Source organism: Lolium rigidum, chromosome 1, assembly GCF_022539505.1.
Source record: "Lolium rigidum isolate FL_2022 chromosome 1, APGP_CSIRO_Lrig_0.1, whole genome shotgun sequence".
Taxonomy (NCBI): Eukaryota; Viridiplantae; Streptophyta; class Magnoliopsida; order Poales; family Poaceae; genus Lolium; species Lolium rigidum.
In genome coordinates, this window is record NC_061508.1 from 133,283,345 (window position 1) to 133,308,782 (window position 25,438).

At 48.9% G+C, this 25,438-nt stretch overlaps 2 long non-coding RNA genes across 4 annotated transcripts; both read left to right on the forward strand.

Moving 5' to 3' along the window:
- The first annotated feature begins 18,885 nt into the window (after window positions 1-18,885).
- Window positions 18,886-22,855, forward strand: LOC124675268. Of its 3 annotated transcripts, XR_006993256.1 has the most exons (9): window positions 18,886-19,257; window positions 19,338-19,460; window positions 20,296-20,370; window positions 20,455-20,623; window positions 20,741-21,080; window positions 21,174-21,302; window positions 21,411-21,542; window positions 22,190-22,263; window positions 22,575-22,855. It is a non-coding gene; the product is annotated as an uncharacterized LOC124675268 (long non-coding RNA). The 3 variants fall into 3 exon arrangements; XR_006993240.1 differs by having other exon boundaries at window positions 20,741-21,302; XR_006993246.1 differs by lacking the exon at window positions 21,411-21,542 and having other exon boundaries at window positions 20,741-21,302.
- A 639-nt stretch (window positions 22,856-23,494) lies between these two features.
- Window positions 23,495-24,985, forward strand: LOC124675395. The gene is made up of 2 exons (XR_006993269.1): window positions 23,495-23,596; window positions 24,434-24,985. It is a non-coding gene; the product is annotated as an uncharacterized LOC124675395 (long non-coding RNA).
- Window positions 24,986-25,438: the final 453 nt, after the last annotated feature.

Below are 25,438 nucleotides of genomic sequence, written 5' to 3' on the forward strand. Positions count from 1 at the left end.
TAGCTAACATCATTTCCTTGAACAGACCATGGCTGACGCTCGGAAGATCCTCTTTGAGGAGCTTCTTTGGGAGCACCGGGACCTCGCTGAGGCACACAGCAAGTGCCAAGGTAAATCTCTGCGCCTCCGGCATCTTTTTACCGGAAAGCTTTCTTTCTCTCAATTCTTAACACTTATGATTTTCTTGTTTCAACAGCTATCCCGGAAGCTTCTATTGAGGCCCTCAAGACGCAGCTTGCCGCCGCCCAAGGTACAGCTTCTCGTTTTCCGGTTAACTTGCTTTCTCTACATTGTATCAGTACAACTTTGCTAACACTCTCTTTCCGGGTTCCAGAGAAGAAGGACCAGCTCATCCGGCAGCATCAGGAGGATCTGAGCACCCAGAGAGCCAGCTACAAGGAGCTCAAGGATCAGCTTATCCAGCTTGGTCTTGACCATGCCAAGGCGCTGAAGGCTGCTGAATCCGCTGCGGAGGCCAAGCTGCATGAGGCGCTGGAGGATGCTGGCAATGCCAATGTGGTGTTGCAGGCTGAGCTGGAAGAGGCCGCCAAGGCGCGGAAGGCAGCCGAGGACAAGGCCACGCGGCTGGAGGCGGAACAGAAGGAGTACGACCTTCTGGTTACGCAGACTGACGCGCTTGCCCTCCGTAAGTTTCTCTTTTTTCCTTTCCGGTTCCTGCTTATAAGCTTATTTGTTCCGGTAGCATGTGCTTAGCTTCTTTTCTTTGTCTTGCAGAGCTCTTCCCGGACTCCCAGGCGTTTGCTGTGAAGAAGGTTGGAGAGCGCCGGGTGCTATAGGCATATGAAAACCTGGGTGCGCCCTGGGATCCCTATGACCACCTGGTTGCGCTGAACGCGCGGGTCTCCCACATGCGCTGCGTGGATCGGAACCTCTCTGACATTCCGCAGGTGGCCACCCAGCTCTACAGGACTCTCTGGCCTGGAGAAGAAGTGCCAGACACCTTCTCCCTCATCAGCGACCGCCTGAAGGGTGCCGGCCAAAGGATCCGGGAGTGGCAGTGCTCTGCTGCCCGTGCCGGAGCTGACTCAGCGCTTCGCGTTGCCTGCTCCTGGTACCCGGAGCTGGACCTGGACGCCTTCACCGGCGTGCGCGAAGGGGCTGAAACAGACCTGGACCCGGTCCTCACTGCTAAGCGGCAGGATCGAGCGTACCACATCGCGGAGTACGCTGATATGCGCACCTTCATCCCCCCTCCTCCAGACGTCAAGGACTATCTGAGCGACGAGGAGGAAGGTGAAGACGCTGATGAGGCCGGAGCCGATGACGCGCCTCCAGAGGGTCCTGATGCCAACGACGCTCCTCCCGAAGCCCCTGTTGCCTGAATGTTGCCTGTTATCTGATTGCCTGTGATATGCTTGCCCTGTTCAACTTGGAAAGTGGAAACACTGCCCGTTAAATTCTACCCCGGTATGCCGGGGTCTATGATGTAAGATAATACTTAATCTCTATTTTGGTTGTGGTACAACAGTTTATGCCGGTACGCTATACCGGTAGTTAATTAACTTACGTTTGCCTTAGCATATTTGCTTGTTGATTTGCTTTTTCTTGCACTGCAATGATTCCGAAATTGTTTCCGCATCCAATTCGATACATACTTGGCTCTTTTGCTTTGGCTCTGCCTACCTTCTCTGGACGTTTTTGGCGTATGAGCACAAAGTTCTTTTACCAAGCAAGCACTTTCTTGAACTTAGAAATAACTCGAAATTTTGGCAAAAAACCGGTATAACCGGGGTTAGTTAAATTTTTCCGGATTGTTCTTTCCCGCTCTCCCTCTTCGCAGTTCATGTGCTTATCCCCTACCGGTTTATCTTGCTTGCCATGAATCCGGGTTGCGGACAGCAGCAGAGTCGAAGACTCCGGTAGGATTTAGCACACTACTAAACCGGAAAGAAAAAACGTTCAATAAGCAACCGGTAAACTGAAAAAATAAACATGTTACATGCAACTTTAGTAGGGGTAGTCCCCGAGACTCGTTCGAGGTTCCGACATCTTTTATTCATAGCAAATAAGGTACAAAAAGGAACTTCTTACACCACAACTTCAAGAGTAGAAAGGACGCAACAAAGCTACATTCCACGGATGCTTGGTCTCCTCTCCGGACCTGTCCGCCTTTCCTTTCTTCCATTCCTGTGCATCAATCAGGTAATAGGCATCATTGTGGAGAGCCTTGCTCACAATGAAGGGTCCTTCCCATGGGGGGGAAAGCTTGTGCTGGCCTTCAGTGCGCTGCACTAGGCGTAGCACTAGGTCTCCTTCCCGGAACACCCTCGGGTTAACCTTCCGGCTATGATAGCGTCTGAGGTTTTGCTGGTAAATGGCTGTTCTTGCCAAAGCTATTTCTCTTGCTTCTTCTAGCAAGTCCACATCGTTTTCTCGGGCCTCTTTGACCTCTTGCTCGGTATAGAGCTGCACTCTTGGTGAGTCATGGATGATGTCGGTTGGTATGACCGCTTCTGCTCCGTAAACCATGAAGAATGGAGTGTATCCGGTGGACCGGTTTGGAGTTGTTCTTATACTCCACATCACTGATGGTAGCTCATCGAGCCAACACCCCGGCGACTTTTCCACCGCATCGATGAGTCTTGGTTTGATACCGGAAAGTACCAAAGCATTTGTTCTTTCAACTTGGTCATTGCCTTGTGGGTGTGCCACTGAGCACAAATCCAACCGGATGTTGTTGTCCTCACAAAATCTTTTGAACTCACCTTGAGCAAAGTTTGTGCCATTGTCAGTGATAATGCTATGTGGGTAGCCATAACGCAAAATAACATCTTTTAAGAATTTCACCGCTGTGCGCCCATCACATTTTGCAATGGGTTTCACCTCTAGCCACTTGGTGAATTTATCCACCATGACCAAGATGTGGGTCATGTTTCCTCTTGCTGTTTTGAATGGGCCAACCATCTCTAGGCACCAAACGGCAAACGGCCAAGTTAGCGGTATGGTCTTCAAACCGGATGCTGGGGTATGATTTTGCTTGGCGTACCTCTGGCACCCATTACATTTTCTTACCAGATCCTCCGCATTTTCCAAGGCCATGGGCCAATAGAACCCATGCCGGAATACTTTTGCCACCAGCGCCCTTGACGAAGCGTGATGCCCACATTCCCCTCGGTGGATCTCCTCGAGCATTTCTTTTCCCTCTTCCGGTTCCACACACCTTTGGAGGACACCGGTAACACTTCTCTTGTACACCTCGCCATTGATGATGGTATACGCTTTGGACCTCCTTTGGACCCTTCTGGACTCATTTTCGTCAACCGGCAGAGTGCCGTCGACCAGGAATTCCTTAATAGGTTTAACCCATGATGGTGCCTCCCGAACCAGGAACACCGGTAAGTCTATGTCCATGCTATCCACCAGCATTGTTTCTTCCGGTACAGGCACAGCAGTCCCCGAGCTTACCGGAACAGTCCTCGGGCTTGCCGGAACAGTCCCCGGGTTTCCTTCGTCGATATCCATTGGTACAACATGTGATTCCGGTACAAAAATTGACTCCGACTCCGGACTCGGTTTGATCGACGGTACTCTTAAGTGTGCCAAGGCTATTCCGGGAGGAATTTCTTGCCGAGATGAGCCCAGCTTGGACAAAGCATCCGCGGCTTCATTTTCCGCACGCGGCACATGGTGAAACTCACACCCTTCGAAGAATCCGGCAATCTTTTGCACGTGAAACCGATATAAGGCCATGTTGGCATCTTTTGCGTCCCAATCTCCAGAACACTGTTGTACCACAAGATCAGAATCTCCATAGCAAATGATCCGGTGTGCACCGATTTCTTTTGCGACCTTAAGCCCATGGATCAAAGCCTCGTATTCAGCGACATTGTTTGATGCCCTGAAATGTACTTGTAAAACATACCGGAGATGATCTCCCTTTGGTGAGGTGAGCACCACACCGGCACCTAGACCCTCTTTGAGTTTGGATCCGTCAAAGTGCATTTTCCAGTACTCTATTCTCTGGTCTGGGGGCTTGTACTGCATTTCTGCCCAATCAACTAAGAAATCAGCCAAAGCTTGTGATTTTATGGCATCTCTTCTTTCATACACCGGTACGTATGGTGATATCTGAATCGCCCATTTTGCAATCCTGCCGCTAGCATCTTTGTTGCACATGATATCGGAGATGGGTGCCTCACTCACCACCTTCATGGGGTGTTCCTCAAAGTAGTGCTTGAGCTTCGTGGCGGCCATGAACACGCCATAAGTCATTTTCTGGAAGTGTGGGTAGTTTTGCTTTGAGAGGGAGAGCACCTTGCTCAGGTAGTATACCGGCCTCTGGACGGTTTTTCCTTCCTCTTCTCTTTCTACTACCACAACAACACTCACAACCCGGTTAGTTGCTGCTATGTATAACAACATGGGCTCTCTTTCCAACGACGAAGCCAATATTGGCGCAGTGGCTAGCATAGTTTTCAGCTCTTTAAACGCCGCGTCTGCCTGAGGGGTCCAGACGAACGTATCGGATTTTTTCATCAGAGCGTAAAGTGGCAAGGCCTTTTCTCCTAACCTGCTTATGAACCGGCTCAGCGATGCTAAGCTTCCGGTAAACTTTTGTACATCCTTAAGATCTCGCGGTATCGTCATTCTCTCGATTGCCCGGATCTTTACCGGATTGACCTCAATGCCCCGGCTTGATACGAGGAAGCCAAGCAGTTTGCCGGCAGGGACACCGAAGGTGCATTTTGCCGGATTAAGTTTCATCCGGAACCTTCTTAAGTTATCGAATGTTTGCCGGAGATCGTCGATTAAGGTTTCTTTTGCCTTAGTTTTTACCACGACATCATCCACATAAACTTGCACATTCTTTCCGATTTGGTCAAACAAACATTTTTGCATACAGCGCTGGTACGTTGCACCAGCGTTGCGCAAACCAAAAGGCATAGTGACATAGCAATAAGCCCCGTGCGGGGTAATGAACGCAATTTTTATTTGATCTTCCCTTTTCAAGGGGATTTGGTGGAAACCGGAATAAGCATCCAGGAAAGACAACAACTCACACCCGGCAGTAGAATCAATCACTTGATCGATCTGCGGTAAAGGAAAAGGGTCTTTTGGGCAAGCCTTGTTCAGATTGGTGTAGTCGATGCACATGCGCCACACCTTTGGAGCTTTTGCTTCGAGGTTCTCATCTTTCTTCTTTTCGACCAGCACCGGATTGGCTAGCCACTCAGTGTGCAACACTTCCACGATAAAACGGGCAACCAACAACTTTGTCACTTCTTCTCCAATGATTTTCCTCCTATCCTCAGCAAACCGGCGTAAGGGTTGTCGCACCGGCTTCGCATCCTTTCGGACGTTCAAAGAGTGCTCAGCCAGCTCCCTCGGAACACCTACCAAGTCCTCTGTTGACCAGGCAAAGATATTCCGATTCTCATGGAGGAAGCTGACTAGCGCGCTTTCCTATGCCTCACTGAGGCTGGCACCGATACGAACGGTACGCTCAGGGAAAGCCGGATCCAGCACGATGTCCTTTGTTTCCTTTGTCGGCTTGAACGCTGGAGCGCTCAGGCTTGCACTCATTCCCGCTAAGCTCAATTGTGAAGACTGAGCCAGCGCAACTGCAGTTTGCATCCTCCTTTTTTCCTCTGCGATCACTAGCGATTCTGCCAGGTTTGATCCGGCGGAAGCAGTTTCCAGCGAGATCCTGTAATTTCCCACCACGGTTAAGGGTCCACGAGGTGCCGGCATCTTCATCTTGAGATATGCCGTGTGGGTCGAGGCCATGAAGGCCGCCAATGCCGGTCTCCCCAGCAGTGCGTGGTACGGACTATCTAGGTCCACCACCTCGAACTCAATGTTTTCAACCCGGCAATTGTCACGTCCTCCAAACGACACATCCACCCGGACTTTTCCAACCGGTGCACAGGACAAGCCCGGAACGATTCCGTGGAACGTTGTGCGAGTTGGCTGAAGCATGTTTTCTATTATGCCCAGCGTATGCATGGTGTGCCGATACATTATGTTTATGCTGCTCCCATTGTCTATCAGCACTTTGCTGAACTTGACACGAGTCGTTGGCCCTTTCATGATTGGGTCCACCACGAGAGCGTATCCACTCGGATTAGGCATTACCTTGGGGTGATCCTTGAGTGACCAGGAGATTTCCTGATCTGACCACTGCATGTATTTTGGTACTGCCGGCATCACCGCGTTCACCTCCATGGAACGACGATGTAGGCTCTGCCTGTCTGTCGGCTCAGTGACGAACACGACACAGCACATATCTGGATCTTCATAAACATTCCGGCCCAAAGGTGCCGGTGGAGGTGGTTGGCCGTGGCCCTCTCCCACCTGGTTGACTTGCTGGTACTGCTGCCTGTTTGGCTGAGGCTGTACCGGTAAAGCATTTGCCCCGGTAAGCGGTGGTGGTGGTGGTAGTTGTTGCTGGCGCAGCATATCTTGTGGTGGTGGCAACATTGTGGTGCACCCTTGTTCTTGCGTATCTTTTACTGCTCCCTTTTGCATCAAGTACTTGGTCCAGGAACAATCCTTTGTCAGGTGGTTTGACGGATGAGCCGGATTCGGCGTGTGCCACCGGCAAGGTTGATCCATGGCGGCTTCCATGGTGTATTTCACGGGTTCTTGCCAATTCTTTTTCTGGCCCCAGGGCTTCTTTTCGACCCATTGCTTCTTAGGACCCGCCCATGGCTGCGATCCGGTTTTCTGCCTCTGACTGCCGCTGGCATCAGAGTTTTCTTGCACAGCAGCAACTTGCTGCGGAGCGTACCTTCGATCCGGGAAATCTTCCCTTCTTTTGTTGTTCCGGTTGTCCCGGTATTGTTCCTGGCGCTGCTGAGGCGGGTTTGATTGTTCCGGCTCAGCTTGTACTGCCGGTTGCATTGGGTCTCCCAACGCATAGTTATCCGCCACACGTATCATCTCTGCCAGAGTTACCGGCATGTTTCGCTGTAGCTTTTGCCACAATGGCGAACCTCTGCGGCATCCATTGCAAAACCAAGCTATGGCTTGCGCTTCTATCACCCCTTCACAAGAGTTTCTAATGGAGTTCCACCGGGTCAGGTAATCCCGGTCTGTTTCCTGTGGTCGCTGCACGCACAAAGCGAGCTGCTGAGGCCTGTTGGGCCTTCGGTAGGTGCTGCTGAAGTTGCTCACAAAAGCTTCCTCAAAGTCCAACCAACCATTTATGCTTCCTGCCGGTAAGTTGTTCAGCCAGATTCTTGCCAGTCCCACTAAAAACGTTGGCGCAATCCTCACAGCCCAACGCCGGTTTCCTCCTCCGGCTACACATCCTCCGCCGCCAGCGACGTATACCGCGGTCACATAATCCGCGAGCCAATCTTCCGGCTTAGTGGTGCCATCGTATGTTTTGGTGTCGCGGGGCAACTGGAAGTTGCGAACCGGTGGTTGCTCTTTCATGATCCTTGGGCCAAAGCACTTTGGACCCGGAGGACCCTCTGCCTCTATCATTTCAGACAGATACACTCTATCCAGACGGTGCCTCGCATCCCGTTCTGGCGGGTGTCTTTCTCCCACACGCTCTCCCAAAGGGTTCCGGTAAGCGGTGAGTCTTGTCGAGTCAGCTTCATCGTAACGTTCCGGTACCGCGGCCCTTGCCTGCCGGTACCTTGGTGGAGGCATCTCCTCCTCATCATACGCTGCCCTTGCAGCTGGATAGTTTTGCCCGGTTTCATATCTACCGGCATGATTGTTTCCGGCATAGCCTCCTTTGGCGTAGCCTCGATCTGCCCCCTTGGCTTTTTCTACCGGCATCGTGTTGCCCGGCTTGTTGTTTTCCGGCAAGAACCGGATCGTACACAGTCATCTGTTGTGCGTTCATCTCTTTTTCTCTCCTTCTGTCCGGATGGGGGGACGAGGCCTGCCCATGGGACTTGCTTCCGGCATTCTTTGTTGAACGCGCGAATTTTGAGGCCGCAGCCTTATTCAGCTTAGCCAGCTGCTCAGCATTCTGCTGCTCGATAGTTTCTAGCAGCTCTCTAACACGCTCTTGCTGTTTTGCTAAAGCATCTTCGGAAAGCGATTCACATAGCTCTACTGCAGCCTTAGCAGCTTTTATAGTTTTATCCGGGCTACTGTACTTAGGTTTCTCTACGATGCTCACAGATGCAGAGGTACTTTTGCCGGCAAGAACTTCCTTACGCAAATCTTGATCTAGATTGCGAGCCTTAAGCCGGTTCTCCGGTATCCTAGCAGCATGAGCGCTAACAGAAGCAAAGCTGGGCAGCGTTGTACTCACGTAGGGTTAGGTTCAGCTCGCGCTGCGACCGGACGATGTCGGCGCCGTTCGCGAGCAGCTTCTGGTGTTGTGCCTCCAGCTCCGCCTGAGCCGCTGCCGGGTCGATGTTCTGCGCGATGGGCGTTGCCAGCACGTTCATCGCCGCTTGGAGTGGCGTTTCCGGTGGTGCGGAAGATGCTCCCGCAGCGCCAGTGTCGCGCTCCAGCGGTGGCTTGGCCGCACGGGTCGAAGCCGCACGCCCAGCACCTTCATCCACAGCCTCCTTGCCCGCGCCGGCCACGCCAGCCATCATCACCTCGACGCTGCCGGCGGCGCGGCCAGCACAAAGCCACCTTGGCGGGTCCGGTGCCACCAGCACTGGCGAGAGGCACTGGCGCACAGGGACGGTGCCGAAGTAGACGCGGTGGCTGCCGAACTCGATGATGCGGCCGTTCTTGGGGAAGATGCCGCCGTTGGCGAAGCAGCCCGCGTTGTCGTTGATGAAGTCCATGGAGTAGAGGCGCTGGACGAGCGCGGACACCGTCCGCTCGCCGGCGACCTCGAGGATGCCCGCCCGAATATGAACTCCAGCAAGCGCCACTTCATGCCCCACGGTGGGCGCCAACTGTCGTCGTGGGGAACAGACAGATGCCATAGGATGGCTTAAGTTGGGGTCGAATGGACGCTAGAGGATTCGGGGGAGGGTTTGTGATTAGATGGGATGAACTTCCGGATGGTTTCCTCAAGAACTTAGCCGAGGCTAGAGGTTGAAGAAGAAAGACATAAGGAAGAACTCGCTCTAGATCATCTTCTTTATTGATCTCCACGGGTTACAAGTTTCTCAGTACAAGGGTTCACTATGCGTACGTACATACCTCGTCGCCTCGCCCGGAGGAGAGGGCTACCCCCTCTCCTTATATAGGGGAGAGAGTGGCTTACAGGGCAAGAAACCCTAATGGCATCTTTGACTAGACAACCTACTTTACAAAGTTACTTTAATCATAGATGACATCGGGGTCTTCTTTAATCAGGGAGGCTGACGTCCTCCGGCTTCTTTCATCGTCAACCTCCTCTTTATCGTCAGGCCTTCGTTTAAAGCCACTTTGCTTAGCTCATCCTTGTCCTCTAGCTCTGAAGAGAATCTTTGACCAGTCCTGCCGACATGCTCTTCTTTCCGGTAGCCCGGTGTTTTCTTTACCCGGTTCCGGTATACCCCTCTTGGGGATACCGGCTTAGCTTTACTTAGCCAAACTCTTATCTTTGTGCTCCGGTCTGAACATTAAACCGGTATCTTGATGGCTCAAACCATCCGGTTTGGCATGCCTTTGGCATACCGGGGGTCATCCCCCCAACAGTTATGGTGGTTGTTCCGGTACTGATCTTGGCGCGGCGGGATTCTTGGCAAAGGATCGCCCGCAATTGCCGGTTGCATTGGATCTCCCAACGCGTAGCTATCTGACACCCGGATCATTTCAGCCAAAGTGGTTGGCATGTTTCTCTGTGACTTTTGCCACAGCGGTGAGCATCTCCGGCACCCATTACAGAACCAGGCAATTTCTTGTGCTTCTATCACGCCCTCACAACAATTTCTGGTGGAGTTCCACCGGGTTAGATAATCCCGGTCTATTTCATTCTCTCGCTGCTGGCATATGGCGAGCTGCTGCGGTTTGTTTGTCCTCCGGTATGTACTGCTGAAATTGCTCACGAATACTTCTTCAAAATCAAGCCAGCCATTTATGCTTCCCTTTGGTAAATTGTTAAGCCAAATGCGTGCCGGCCCTACCAACACTGACGGTATGTACCTTACCGCCCAGCGCCGGATTCCTCCGCCCGCGGCAGTTCCTCCACCTCCAGCGATATATACCGATGTGACATAATCCGCAAGCCAATCTTCCGGCTTAGTGGTGCCATCGTATGTTCTTGTGTCACGAGGTAACTAAAAGTTACGCACCGGTGGTTCCTCCCTCATGATCCGCGGGCCAAAACATTGCGGACCCGGCGGACCCTCAGCTTCAATCATTTCGAACAAATACACTCTTTCCAGCTTGTGCCACGCATCTCTATCCGGCAAGCATCTTTCTCCAGCACGTTCTCCCAAAGGATTCCGGTAATTTCTGGCTCGTTCCCATCCGGAATAGGCTTCATCATACCGGTTGGGCGCAGCTGCGGCACCCCTTTGGTACCTTTGCGCTGGTGCCTCTTGTGCGGCATAACCCGCTCTTGCTGGGCGATAATTTTGCCCGGTTTCACCGTTTCCGGCATAAATATTTCCGGCATTGCCATTTCCGGCACAACCTGCCCCTTGGATTTTTCTACCGGCATCATGTTGCCTGGCTTTTTTTTTCTGGCCAGAACCGGATCATACACAGTCTTCTGCTGTGCATTCACATCTTTTTCTCTTTTTCTGTCGGGATGGGGGGACGAGGCCTGCCCATGCGACTTTCTTCCAGCATTTCTTGCCGAAAGAACAGATTGCGATGCCGCTTTGTTATTGCGTGCCATCTCAGCATTTTGTGCCTCAATTGTTTCTAGTAACTCTTTTACTCTAGCTTGATGCTTCACTAGAGCATCACCGGTTAACGATTCACATGCTTCTACTGCAGCTCTAGCAGCTTTCAAAGTTTTATCCGGACTGCTATATTTGGGTTTCTCTAGCATGCCCAAAGATACCAACGCGCTCTTACCGAAAAGAACTTCCCGGCGCAGATCCTGGTCTAAGTTACGACCTCTAAGCCAGTTTCCCGCTACTCTAGCAGGGTTCGCGCTAACAGAAGCAAAGCCATGTGCGGCGTTATACTCACGTAGGGTAAGGTTGAGCTCCTGTTGGGCCTGGATGACATCTGCCGCGCCGGAGAGCAGCTTCTGTCGCTGAGCCTCCAACTCAGCCTGGGTGGCCGCGGCATCGGTGTTGTGCGCGATGGGCGTGGCCAACACGCTCATGGCGGCTTGCAGCGGGGTTGCTACCGGTAGCACGGTAGAAGTACCGGCGACGATCTCAACGCGCTCGGTGGGTGGTTTGGCCGTGCGCCCGGACTTGGTTTGCCCAACGCCCTCTTCCGCAGTTCCTTTGCCGGTGCCTCCTTCGCCAGCCATCATCACCTCGACGCTGTCGGCGGCGCGGTCAGAGCGCGGCCCGCGAGCAGCTGAAGATCTTGGTGGATCCGGTGCCACCAGCACCAGCGATGGGTACCGGTGCTCCGGGATGGTGCCGAGGTAGATGCGGTGGGAGCCGAACTCGATGACGCGGCCATTCTTGGGAAAGCGGCCGCCGTTGGCGAAGCAAACCCCGTTGTCGTTGACCAAATCCAGCGAGCCGAGGCGCTGGACGAGACCGGACACCACACGCTCGCTGGAGACGGTGAGGAGGCCCGCCCGGGTATGAACTCCAGCAAGCGCAGCTGCTAGCCCCATGGTGGGCGCCAACTGTCACCGTGGTGGAACGACAGATGCCATGGGATGGCTTAAGTTGGGGCCGAATGTGCGCTAGAGGATCCGGGGGAGGGTTTGGTCAACAGGGAAAGAGGAACAAGATTCCGGATTGTATTGCTAAACTTGACCGAAAGCCAGAGGCTGAAGAACGTACGGTACAAGACCTAGTTCTACTTTCTACTGAAGTTGATCTCTCCTTGTCTGTGTGTCTGTTTGTCTGTCTGTCCCGCGCAAGGGTGTGCCTCATCTCCTTATATAGGGGAGAGGGTGGCTTACAAGGGAAGAAACCCTAATGGAATCTTTGATGAGCTAAGCTACTTTATAAAGCTTCTTTGGCCCCAGTGACATCGCTTCTGTCTTTAATCAGGAACTGGTGACATCATCCGGTATCTTTAACATCAGCAGCTCCTTTGGCGTCAGGGCTTCGATTAAAGCTGAAGTGCTTCACTCATCCTGTCCTTTGGTCCTTGGTGGAATCTTTGACTGGAATGCCGACATGCTACAGTTGAGCCAATGCTGGATCTCCGGTACCTTTACCTCTGAGCTCCGGTACGTTTGCCTTGGTGGCATAAACTCTCTTGCTCCCCGTACTCCGGCATACCCCTCCTGGGATACCGGTTTGTACTAGCTTTGCATTGTTGAATTTAACCTTTTAGAATCCGGATCATCTTTAATCCGGTTTACAAATAACATATTATGGCATATCTGCCATAGTCTTGGCCTACCGGGGGCCATCCCCCGACACCGATTAATTTTGCAATGTGGTGTACAAGGTCGTCTCTAAATTCCTTGAAAATCGATTAAGGCCTATTTTGACGGATCTTATCTCAGAAAACCAAAGTGCATTTATTTCAGGGTGGTTGATCTGGGACAATGCTATAATTGTGTTTGAATGTTTGCACCACATTGAACATGAAAAGTTTGGATCACTTCATTTTTGTGCTTATAAGCTCATCTCTGAAAGGCTTATGATAGAGCAGATTTGAATTTTTTGCAGAAAACATTGCTCAAGTGGAGTCTCCCCATCCGGGTTTCCTGGATAATGGAATGTGTGAGGTTGGTGAAATATTCAAAGAAGTTCAATGGAAAACTATTGGAACAATTTATCCCTTCAGGCCTCATTCGGTAGGCAGGGATTGAGGTGTATTATGCCTAGTGTTTTGGGTGGAAACACTTGTTTACTCAGGATTTGTTTAGATTAAACTAGCTACTGTTTTGGGAGCCCGCTGATTTCCTAGCTTTTGAGGACCAGGTAGCAAATCATGACCCATCATCAGGCGCTGAGCTGGTGTTTCTTGAGACCGGCTAGTACCTGCAGCATGCAACTCGCCAGCATCTACAGCAGGCAAATCGCGAGGAAAGACTTGCCAGAGAAAACGCGATGGGAGACTAGCGTTTAGATTCACACGTGCATCGGCGTGTTTTGCGGGAATATTTGAGACTTAGACACTTCCAAACCTGTTGAAACCCAGTGTGCCGCTAGCGTTTCGGGAGGTCTTGGGCTAGCTCCACGAAGCAATACACTCCAATCCCAGTGTGCCGCTAGCGTTTCGGGAGGTCTTGGGCTAGCTCCACGAAGCAATACACTCCAATCCCTGTGTGCCGAATGAGCCCTCAAGAGGGCTACGATAAGGTGATCCTCTGTCCCCTTTTTTTATTCTTATTTACAGCTAACGCTAATTTATATGGTTTACTAAACAAAGCAATGAGGGACATTGTAATGGAGCCAATCAAGATTTGTCGGTGTGCACCTGGGATATCCCACCTTTTTGCAAATTATACTAAAATGTTCTGAACACTTTTTTTTTTTTTGAAAAAGAGGCAAAAGCTTTGCCCCATATATTAATTAAGAAGAGGGTGCTCGGTTTTTAGGAGAAAACCGAGCGAAAACCTACAGCAAGGGGCCAAGCCCACACAACCAACACACTCACACAAACCACAAAGCGACACAGACAAACACTTGAACACGAGACTCCAATGTCGTGCCAAAAAAGACAAGCCACGACACTGGCGGCCACCCGTCAACCAATTGCGGATCCGGGGAAGGCAACTGACAAGGTGGCGAGAAAATCGCAAACCTCTCTGGCGACGACAGCTCCGGACATCGTACGTAACGGCCAAGACATAGCAACCCCATCACCAATAGAAACAACATGACTGCCGGACTTAGATGAGAGAGAGACTGCAGCGTCACCACCAGCACCACACTTTTCAAAGGCCACCGCCTGACATGGCGGAGAAACCACATCCAAGGACTCGTGCGAGTTGGGCCTCACTTCCTCGACGGAAGGGGGCGAAAGCACACCACCACACAACTCTAGGAGCTCAGGCATGATCTGCATGACCGGAGCCGTGATCACCGAACTCGCCCTAGCACGAGGAGAGAAACAACCATGAAGGCTCGCTCCACTCGCGCCCACTTTGTCATCAACAGGCACAACCAAAGGATCGGCAGGCGTCAGGGAGAGCCTACCCAACGCTGCTTCTGCCCGCTCCAGAAAGCCCCCAATCGCTAGCATCCAGCCATGCAAGGAGTCAACGGCCTCGTGAAGAGGACGGATGGCCTCCTGAAAAAACTCAGCTTGCTTCTCTAAAGCGGATTCCATATCCGCTGAGGCCAAAGAGCCAACAAGAGCAGAAACAACTGACGCCCAGGACCGGCGACGAGGCACATCAAACGGCAGCGAGACCTCAACCTGGGCCCGACGAGGAGCAGTCGCTTGGCAGGGCGATGACGTGGCAAGGCCTGCCAACAAGCTGAGAGGACGCCAAGCGTTACGGCAGTCACTTGCGCGATGACCATTCTCAAGGCATCGAGAGCACCTGAAGGGGTCACAACAGACCGCGGCACGGTGACCAGGAACAAGGCACCTGCAACATCTACCCTTGAGCCAAGCAGGGACAGGACGACGAGCAATTGGCGGGGCTGGCAGAGCCGAGCGGCGTGAGCCGCGCCGTGGCATCACCTCCTGCCATCCATCATGCTCGCCCCCCACACACTCCATGTCCTTGCCATCAACCTTCTCAACATCAGCACCAACAATGAAGGACTTGGTGGCTGGCGGCGTCCGGGGAACCAGTTCCTCTTCGCTGTCCTCGTCGTCGTTGTCCGCAGAGGACACCCAAGAAGCAGGCCACGACGTGGCAGCGAGGGGCAGCGCTCCAGCACCGGCCTCACCATCATCAGCAGCAGACCGCAGCGACGGGGGGCCGAGCTCGTCCGCGTCCTCCTCGGCGCCGATTGCATTGGAGGCCTTGGACGAGGGAACGACGGGTGCCGCACGTGCAGGTGGCACGGGGAGGGCCGCAGGTGCATCCTCCACAGGATGGCCACCAACTTGGACCGGGCAGACTAGGAGGCGTGGCGGAGTCGAAGAAGGCGGCGGCGTCTGGGGGCAAGCTCCTCTTCATCTTCCTCATCGTCGACAACAGCGGCATCAGCAGCGGAAGACCAAGGCGGGACTCCACGAGGCAGCAGCAGCTCGCCGGCCGGCGACGGGGCGGACGCCGGGGCCGCAGCTGGCTCGGACGGGAGTGGCGGCGCGCGCTAGCACAGCCCACACGCCTGCCCAACCTGCGGCGGGGGAGGAGAAAGCGCTGCCGTCGCAGGCCCGGAGACGGCCGCGCCCAAAACGACCATGCCACCATTCTCCTTGCGAAACCTCCCTGCAGGAGGCAGCCGGGACGAGCGGCGAGCGGTACCAGCAGCGAGCGCGGCAGCAGATGGCGGCGAGGCCGCCGTCGCGGCCATGGGAGGGCGGAAGCTCCGGGAGCAGCCGCGGGGACAGCAGGCCGAGCCCCTACATGGCAGACCGAGGAAGTGGAAGAGGACTTCGAGGGGAATCCAGATCAGGTCTTGGAGCTCGAAGAAGATGCCCGAGGAGGGAGATCTGGCCGGCGGCGGCAGGTCCATGGTCGCGCGGCGCGTCGCGGTTTCTGTATCTAACATAGATATGTTCTGAACACTTATGCTTCAGCAACCGGCAACTCATGAATCCAACGAAGTGGTCCATTGTGTTCTCAGAGACATGTCTAGCAAGTGTTTATTACTGAAGGAAATAGTATTTTGGAATGTGTTTGATCCCAAGTATCTCGGATTATACCTGGAGGGCGTATGAATAAAGGGAGATTTGAATCCTTGCAAGATAGGTTAAGTAAAAAAAAAGCTTATGGTTTGGGCAGAACGGTATATCTCTTCCAGGGACTGAGGAAATACTCATCAAAGCAGTAGCTCAAGCAATACCAACATACGTAATGAGTGTCTTTAAACCCCCCCTTCTCGGTTACAGATGAACGTACGAAATTAGTAAGAAAGTATTGGTGGGAAGTAGAAGAAGGGAGGAGGAAAATGTCTTCGTTGGCTTGGAACAAATTGATACTACCTAAGTCGCACGGTGGCTTGGGTTTTAGGGATATGAGATGCTTTAACCAAGCTCTCTTGGTAAAGCAATCCTTGAGGTTGCTAGTTAACTCAGAGAGTTTGTGTGCTAGCTTGTTGAAGGTCAAATAATATCCTAATGGCAATCTTGTTGACACGGTCTTCACAGGAAATTCGCCTAGAATTACTAAAAAAAAGGGAATGATTTGGAGTGTTGGAACTGGTACACAAAACTTGGTCTGGAGGGATCCATAGATCCCCAAATGACCAACAGACATGCCAATTTCATGTGGAGGAAAGTGCAGACCTAAGAGAACATCTGATTTCTTGGATGATAACGGTGCATGGAATTATGCCTGGTTGACAAATGTCTTTTTACCAATAGATGTGTAAGCTATCTTGAAAATTCGCACATCACCGACAAGACAACAAGGTTTCTTAGCGTGGCAACCTGAGAAATCTGGCAACTATACGGTACACAGTGCCTATCACCTTGCAATATCAAATCATGTAGATTCTGTATCAGGAGGTGCGGCTAGCTCATGTCGTGAGAGGCCGGCCTGGCACATGGTGTGGAAGTTGCAATTACCACAGAAGATGAAGATTTTCGCCTGAAAAATCATCGCAGGAGCAATACCTACAAATAATGCATGAATCACCTCATTTGGATGTCCTGAGTACATGTCCTTATGTGGTACTGATGATGATGACTCGTTTCATGCTTTAGTAGCATGCCCTCACGCAGCTGCTATTTGGGAATGTATGAGTGAAGTGTGAATGATCCCCGCAAGGGAAACTGTGAGGAACACTGGATATGAATGGCTATTTAGCCTCCTTGATTCACATCCGGAACAAGCACATAGTATGATTGTCATGATGATCTGGAGGATTTGGCAGCTTCGGACCGATCTAACCCATGCTATATCAGCCCCCTCCAAGCATGACAAAGGGAAACCTCCGTAGCTATTTTGATACACTGTTCCAATTACGACAACAATATGTGTTGGAAATTATTAAAGGTAAAGCTCCTTTTTTTATATTAAAGGTAAAGCTCCTTGTGTGACAGTCCCAAAGACGTCTTGCAGTGTAACGAAGAATGTTAATGCATTTTGGCTGAATCCTAGCCCTGAAGTTTTTGCGCTATCAGTGGATGGATCCTTTGATACTGAAGGAAATGCTGGTACTACTTGGATGATTCTCGGGAACTCAAAAGGTGAAGTAATCTTTACAGCATATAGACACCTCTTCCAGTGTAATGACACTATGGAAGCAGAACTCGGTGCGATCATGGAGGGTAGTTCATCGATGGATCTTGACTTACAACAATAGCAGAGGCATAATCAGATTGAATGACCACAAGCGTGTCACACCACTGCTAGGTTATCCTATGCCAAATTATGAGATAATAATAGCTCATTGCTATTTTTAATTTTCCTTGAGCTATTATGATCATATATTGCCTTTTTCAATTTAATAAATTGTTTGGATCCTGCGACCTTGGCGCGGGCTCGACATGCAATTCTCGAAGGTGGAGCGGGATGCGTTTGCGGCCTCCACCTCCATGGTGGTTCATGGTGGTCGATGATGGTGAGTCCGTCCTTTTCTGGGAGGACATGTGGCTGGATGGTAAAGCCATCAGGGAGCTAGCACCGGAAATCTACGCGCTAATCCCTAAGCGCCGTAGGAAGATACGCACCGTGCAGCAAGCGCTGGTGGAGCGCTGGTGGATCTCCGACATAGTTGGCACGCTGAGTGCCTTCGCCCTATGGCAATATGTGCAGCTGTGGGGCAGGCTCAGGGGCATGCAACTCTCGGCAGACCAAGACAGGATGATTTGACGTTGGGCGCGGATGCACAGTATTCCTCCAAGTCCTTCTACAACACCCTCTTCCAGGGGCGACTCTATCAGGGTCTTGGGAACTTAACTGGAAATCCTAGACGCCGCCTAGGGTGAAGTTCTTTGTGTGGTTGGCTTGCCTTGACAGGTGTTGAACGAGTGAGCGGCTGGCACGACGTGGTTTACCACATGCGCCTAGGTGCATGCTTTGCGACCAGTACGAAGAGACTATGGCGCATATCCTCACCGGTTACTCCTTCTCCAGGACAGTCTGGTTCAGATCTACTTCTGGACCCCCCACGGTGGAGGGCGACTTTGCGGAATGGTGGTCGCTGGTGGTGCGGACCGTCCCTCGCCAGTTGCGCAAGGCCACTTCATCGATAATCATGCTCACCGCATGGGGGATATGGAAGCACCGAAATGCGACGGTCTTCGACAACACGCGTCCCTCGGTTGCATCCTTATTCAACGACATCAAGGCCGAGGCGCGACAATGGACGGGCGCGGGAGCCGGGTCTTCGTCAGCTTCTCCCCTAGTTTAGCTAGTTGGGTTTAGTTTTACGGTTGTGTTGGTCCTTTCTTGGACTTTTACATATAACCTTCTTTTTCTAACAATGCATCGAAAGTTCGAAACGCAAGACTTTTGCGTTTTCGTGAAAAATATAAATTGTTTGGATCATCTTGCCTGTGTGGTTTATATTATCTTGCAATGTACCCACTGTTATTTTACTTAAGGTACATCAAAATATCTTTATAGTTTTAGTTTTTCAACTCAAAATACTAGCTATATAATTCAGTTTTCAGGTTTTGTCAAATTCTGGCTGCACTGTTCTCAATTTTGTAAACCATTCAAATCAATTCCGTTTGAGCTGAAAATTTTACTGGATGCCAAAAATAGTTATATATTGCTTGTGTAAAATTTTCAAAAATTTCTGAGCTCGTTTGATTGCCCAACTACTTCAAAACAGAGAGCAGTTTTCAGTTTCAGAAAAGAGTTTCAGTTTCAGAAACGAGACTCACCAGTGGTCGTCTTCCTCGTGGCAGACCGCAGACTCCACCGGGTAGTGCAGCGGCGTACTGCTCGCCGTTCATTGATGCCTAGGCCATCCAGGCCGTTCCCCTACCCCTACTTAAGCCTCCCTGGAGCTTCAGCCCCATTTTCCCCCTCTTCCCCGACCTCCTGTAACCCTAGATCGACCGAGCCGCCTCGACGCCATTGCCGCCGGCGAGTTCCGTGCAGGCAAGCTCCGAGGATCCTGTTTGCGTCAGTTTGTTCGCCTTGCTATGCTGTTTCTCAGGGACCGGATTTCTCGCTGTATCTCGTAGCAACCAATGAGATCAGGTATCATCTTCTCCGACTCCGACCACACTCCGGTGACGTGTCCGACAGTTCCGGTAAGACTCTTGTCAAACCACCATGTCCTTTAACTTCTCTGTACCGTGGTGCATTTTTTTTGATGTACACGTTGCTTCAGATGGTCACCTGCATCGAGCTGCTGGCCTGCTGCCCTGAACTGAACGCCATCGTCAACCTGCTGCCAACGACATTGACCACCGGAGCCTCTTCCTCCTTGGTTGACTTTTGCATTGGGTTTATGGTGAGCTCCCTACCCCCTAGTGCTCGTTATCCCGCTTGAATTCGTGGTTTGTAGCCTTTCGTCCATGCTTCTGCTGGCATGCTGGGTGTGTTGCCCTGCAAGCTCCCTTATGTGCTGCTGTTCGTGCATGCTTTCAGTTGTTCTCCAGCGATATTTTGTCGATGTGAGACTTCCTGTAGATTCACTATGTTCCCAACTTTTAAACGCAACAAATGGTTCGCGATTTAGTTCAGAAAACCGGTCGAAATCCACCATTCTCTGCAGCTCTGTTCGAAGTTCAGGGTTCACGAACTGAACTTCTTCGTCCTCCTCTAGACAGAAGATAACAGCCAGCCACTTCTGCAAGTTTTGTTTCTTTGTACATGCAACTTGTAAAACTCCTAGAAAATTCATGGTAATATCTACATTTTGGTTTGATGTTGGTTGCATGATCATGTCTGTAAAAACCCAAGAAGAGTTTGTGCCTTAATACGTAGTATTTCAAATTATGCAAACTTATAAATTCCATATCTTGAGATAGGAATCTCCAAAATGAGTGAATCAAATTTCTGTACTCATATTTTAACTTCATCTACACAGTGATGTTAGTTTTACCACTGTTGTATATATACTTGAAAATGCATGTATGCGATGGATCATTTGCCTATTCTTATGATACTCATTTGATATTCGCTTGCTCGTGATGAACTCAAATTAATTGCTCTGTATTATCATGTCATGTGCATCATGCATTCATAATCATGGCATTTTACTATATTTGTGCAGAGAACAAATAATTGTTGAATGAGTGACTTATTTGCCTTCTATTTGGATCTTTTTGTTCTTCTTGCCATAGGTGATGAGGAGGGTGTGAATTGTGAGAACGACAATTCACTGTACCAGCAGGGTGATAAAGGCTTGCGAGACCAAGGTGAGTTTTTCTTCAAATGCTACCATATGAGTCTGATGTGGTGTAGTGAGTATAAACAACAATTCACCCGACTAGCTGATGCAGGGACTATAAACAGCCATGGAATTTCAGCATCAAGCTAGTGCGGGTGTACCTCGGCAGCTCGCTCGATGACATGCCGCCAAGCTGCAGTGCCTTCTCCTCACCTCATGTGCATCAGTGTCGATGAGCTCCACCGCTTACCACCCTCTAAAGATGCCCGTGGCCGCAGACGGTGAGCGAGCACTCTGTCCATATTTTTTATTATCCATGATGAATCATAAGAAATGTCGTATATAATTATCGTTGTGAATTCTAAACAAATAGGCTTGGTTTGTGTCTTTTCTTACAGTCCTGGCAGAGAAGAAGATATGGACCAGATGCTGGCTAGGTTTGCTTCTGTGGCGCTGGTGCTAACTGGACTGCTGCCGGTATTACAATGTCTAGACAGCTGCCAGTATTACAAAGTTTCTTATTCCTAGAGAAGTTATCAAGGTAGCTTGCTTGGCGTTAGGCATTTTAAACCGTTGAGAACAAATGATGCGGAACTAAGCCATTGATCTCCGTGAATGTGAATTACTGGGATAATTTTAGGAACTTCTCTTTGTTTCTGGATATATGTCTACACCAATTTTCACTTGGGTAGTCAAATTTTTAGATTGGTTCATGTTGATGGACTCAGTTTATAAGAGGTACAGTGCTTGTTGTTATATTCTAAATATTGCTTGGTTGGCTGCTTAACCGTTGCATCGTGGCAGTAAATATTGCTCAATTGTTGTGGACAGTTGAGAAAACACGTTTACCAGCTTGCGGTGATCGTGTATGACAGTATGAGGGTGTGCGCATACTCTGGCTCATGAGTTAGGGGGTCCATGCCTCCAACGCTGGCACCAGCGGCAAATATATCTCTCAAGGTTCGTGACTTTACTTGAAACTTCTTCTAAACCAGTTGTTCCTATTTAAGTTTTACTCGTGTCATCATGGTTTGATACTTGATTGATTTGTTTCGTTGGTAAGAGAAGGTCGAGAAACCTGAGCACGGACGGCCTCCTGGAGCAGCTTCCCATGCTGCTATAGTTGCTCTTCTAGCTCATCAGCTGCTATATTTTGCAAAGAATCAAAATTAATTTCCGCATGTGATGCTTATAGATTAGGTAAATTCCTATACTATTACATTGAGCAGTTACTACCTTCTGCTGCTCTATGGTTTTTAAAATATGAGCAATGATAGGAGGGGGATGAATCCCTTATGAGCACAATTTATTTTACCTCTGGACACTACCATTTCATATATTAGGCACTACATTCTGAAAGCTGGACACTTTGAGCCGTTCATCATGAAACAATAATCTGAAACATCAGAATAGTTTTCTGTTTCCCTTTGCCTTCTTTCGAGTTTATAGGTTTTAACTATCATAACTTTGTGCAGGTTTGCAACTTCTGATATCTTCTTCCGTTTAGCGTTATTTTTTCATGTTCGTATTACTGCCTGGTGGCTGCTAATTAACCATGTGACCATTGTTTCCTCACAGATAGATGAGCGCACATTAAATCTATGAAAGTAGATCTGCTTGCATTTGTATGGTTAAATTGGTACTGATGAGCATGTTGTCTTCCAAGCTGTTGTTGGTGTTTACAATGGCTATATATATCAGAACTTTTTTCTGAGTTGTTGGGAATTATGTCTGGTGTCTACAATAACTAAAAGTTTTGCTCGATTAGGAGTTCATTGTCACGGTGGTCGATTTGGTTTTGCCTTTGACCATTTGGATTTTCGGCATGTCATTAATTTACTTTGCAGGTTATTTGTGGTGTTCTCTTGTCTTCATGGAGTAACACAGGTGGTTGCTATGGCTGATCTCAAATGGAACTTAGGTACCCAAATCCCTTTCTTTCCTTGTGATTCTCTCTCGATTTAATCCCTGCAAATGACAAATCCTTTTTGTTTGTGCACGTTGTGTTTGTTCGATAGAAATCCACGCAGTTGGTCTCGATTTTGTTTTATGCTCTTTTAATTTTTGTTGTTGAACAAATATGAAGAACCAAAAGTGGGTTGTTTTTCAAATTTAAATTACTTATATTGCACCTTTTATTTATCAGAAAAAATGACTGCCTAACATTGATCTTCATTGAGAGATTTGGTGTATGTGATTGTATATATGCAATTTAACTATATCTAATTGCAGGAGGATCGTGGCCGACGCCATCATAGAGAAGGGCAAGTACATCGAGCCAAGGTAAACTGCCCGCCAGCCACCCCGAATGTATCCGGCTCAACAACTACTATATCTCCCAGAAGTTCTATCTTAACATCTTCACCTCCGGCTGTGTTGATTCTGGCCTTATCTGCCGCCTCACAACCTGTATGCTGCCACCATCATGAGATCAGGTGCTTGGGGATGAATCTCAACATCGCTGTTGATCTACATGTCTGTTTCCCTCTCTCTGTTTTTTTTTATGTGTGTGTGTGTGTTGGCTGATAATCCCCTTCTTCCTTCAGCAGCTCAGAAAGTTAGTGGGGAACTGGGGATAAAAGGCTGAAGTAACAACGCTGATGCAGCCTGACACCACCACACCAGGTACATGCACAACGTTCTAGACTTATTTCTTGAATTGTGCTTCACATATTGTATGACATGTGATGGTTGCGATTTATTCATGCTTGATTTGTGTTATTATGCTATGCTTCTGTCCACTGATTTATATCCGGTTTCTCCCTTTCTGGTGCACCTTTGCACTTTCTACTTTCCTGTGCCTTGAGGATTTGCTTCTCTAGAATTTTGCTTGGTATGGTTCCTCTATTCTTCCTTCTTTTTGCATGTTGTCATCTTACTGAAAATTGTTGCCTGAGAGCTACCTCGGGTGGTACATTTACTGCTGGATTATCCTCCTCTACTGTGAGTAAGCTTTAGGATCCGATGTTGGTTTTATACTAAAGTGGTAACCACCTTGCTCTTATGCTTAGCTAGATGTGCTTACGTCTTCTTGCAGTCTACTTTTTTTTTTGTTTTACTTGCTGATCTTTACCTCGCACGGGCTCAAGTATTTTCTTTCTTGATGTGTTGGAAAAGTAGGCACCAAATTTTAACCGGGTTGTTTATTTTAGGTCTTCTTCCAATCTAATTTATGCTACTCAAAATCTGGCTTAAAATGCTCCAATGACAGCTGAATGGTTGTAGTGTGCTAATTCCCGTGCCCTCACATTCAGGTTTATTCTCCAATACCACTTTTTTTTAATAGGCTTCCCAATCCATAGAGCATGATTTCAACTAACATACGTTTTCCCAAACTGAACCATCAGATGAGAGTAATATGCGGTCCTATGCCAATTTGTTTTGCTCAAAGTAATTAAGGGTTAATAAGGTGATAGACTAACAGAACTAGAATGGTTAGGGCATAGCAAGAACCGAACTTTGCAGTATATGTCTTTCTATCATTGTTATAAAAATTTCATATTACATATGTCTACAAATTTAATAGCTTGAATTTAATTTAAAATGGATAAAAAGGTGGAAGAGGAGGTGTCATTTATATGTGTGTTAAAGAAAGGAAAATACTGCAATCGAAAACTTCTTCTATGCCTAACCTTTAATCATTTCCACCATTATCCCCTCTTGTCATCTAGGTTATGCTTGCAGAAAGTGAAACTTTTATATTCAAAGAAGATGATGGTTATGTATGCTCAAGAGTTTGTGTTGCCACATCATATATCTATTGGTTTGGAGGTTCTCACATACTTGTGTTTTTTCTTATCTCGCCTCTCTTGACACAGTTCATATCACTCTCACAGACAAATAGCTTACCGAGTAGCATTTTGTAGTATGAACTGTGCTCTGGTCCATCCGACACACATATTGCCGGTCTAGGTTCCCTTTCGCGAATTACTTAATTTTCTGTCAGAACAAGTAGTGCGATGGTCTTTGCTATATGTCAGCATTTTTGTTTGCCTTTGCATAGAATAGATTTTTTTATAACACTTATTTGTTTTCCTAGCTCTTTCTTCCAAATTATTAAATCACTATTGTTTTTTATGTTCTCATTTCAGGGTTATACCTAGAAGATGAATGCATTTAGACCCAAGAACCTACGTGAGGTGGGCGGTGATGGTTCCATCCATGGAGGCATGGAGCTTGAGATCATTGTTGTCCAGGAGGGAGCCGGGCTCACCCGGTTCTTTTTTGGTCAACTGTGTCGTTTAGTTCGCGATCTCAGTGCCAGGAATCAGCCGTGCAAGTTGCACACTTATTGCAGGGTTTGTATGGATTCATGTTCATGACTAAAACTACGAGGGAATGCAAGCCTATAGGACTTGCGCGGTGTGCTATTGTTCTGGCGGTCTCTTAGTTTGGATGACTGTGTCTTGCGTTGGTTCTATTGGCTCTGTAGATCCTCTTAGTTAGTCGGCGTGCTATCAGATGATATGTAATCTGCTTATCTTTTCTATATGTCCTCTCTGCCATGGCTTTTAAAGACCATGTTGTGGCCTTTGGTGTTCACTTGTTTTCGTTGCTCTCGGCAGAATGAACAACCATTAGTTGGTATAATATATTTTTCTTATATATGTTTCCCTGGTGGTAAATAAATGAATGTTCTTCTATTTGTAATTTTGTGTGGTTCGCTACATGTTTTAAAATCTCAGAAAATTTATTATCATTTTCCCTCCTACAATTAGTCTCACGGGATCGTGCGCCAAGGCGCACATTAAAATCTAGTATAAAATAATTAATGACCCGAATGTGGCCCATGTAAAGACGCTTCCGGCATCATACCCCTAGTTGTCGCAATTGGTATTAATTAGAAGCCCCTTTCGTAATCAAACGATTTTGTTACAAAAAAAGAACCATCTTAGAATGTTAGGCCAAGATGGTTGCACTTGGCAATGTAAGCGTCCCACGAAATATACTTTTTCACACGCGGAAAAAGTGGATTAGTCTAATGATGCAGATGATATGTTATTTAAAAAGATAAGCCATTTTTATTCATTGCACGAGATGTTCTATAGCTATTTTTTAATCATGTCATAATTCATGGAGCATGCAAACTATAATTA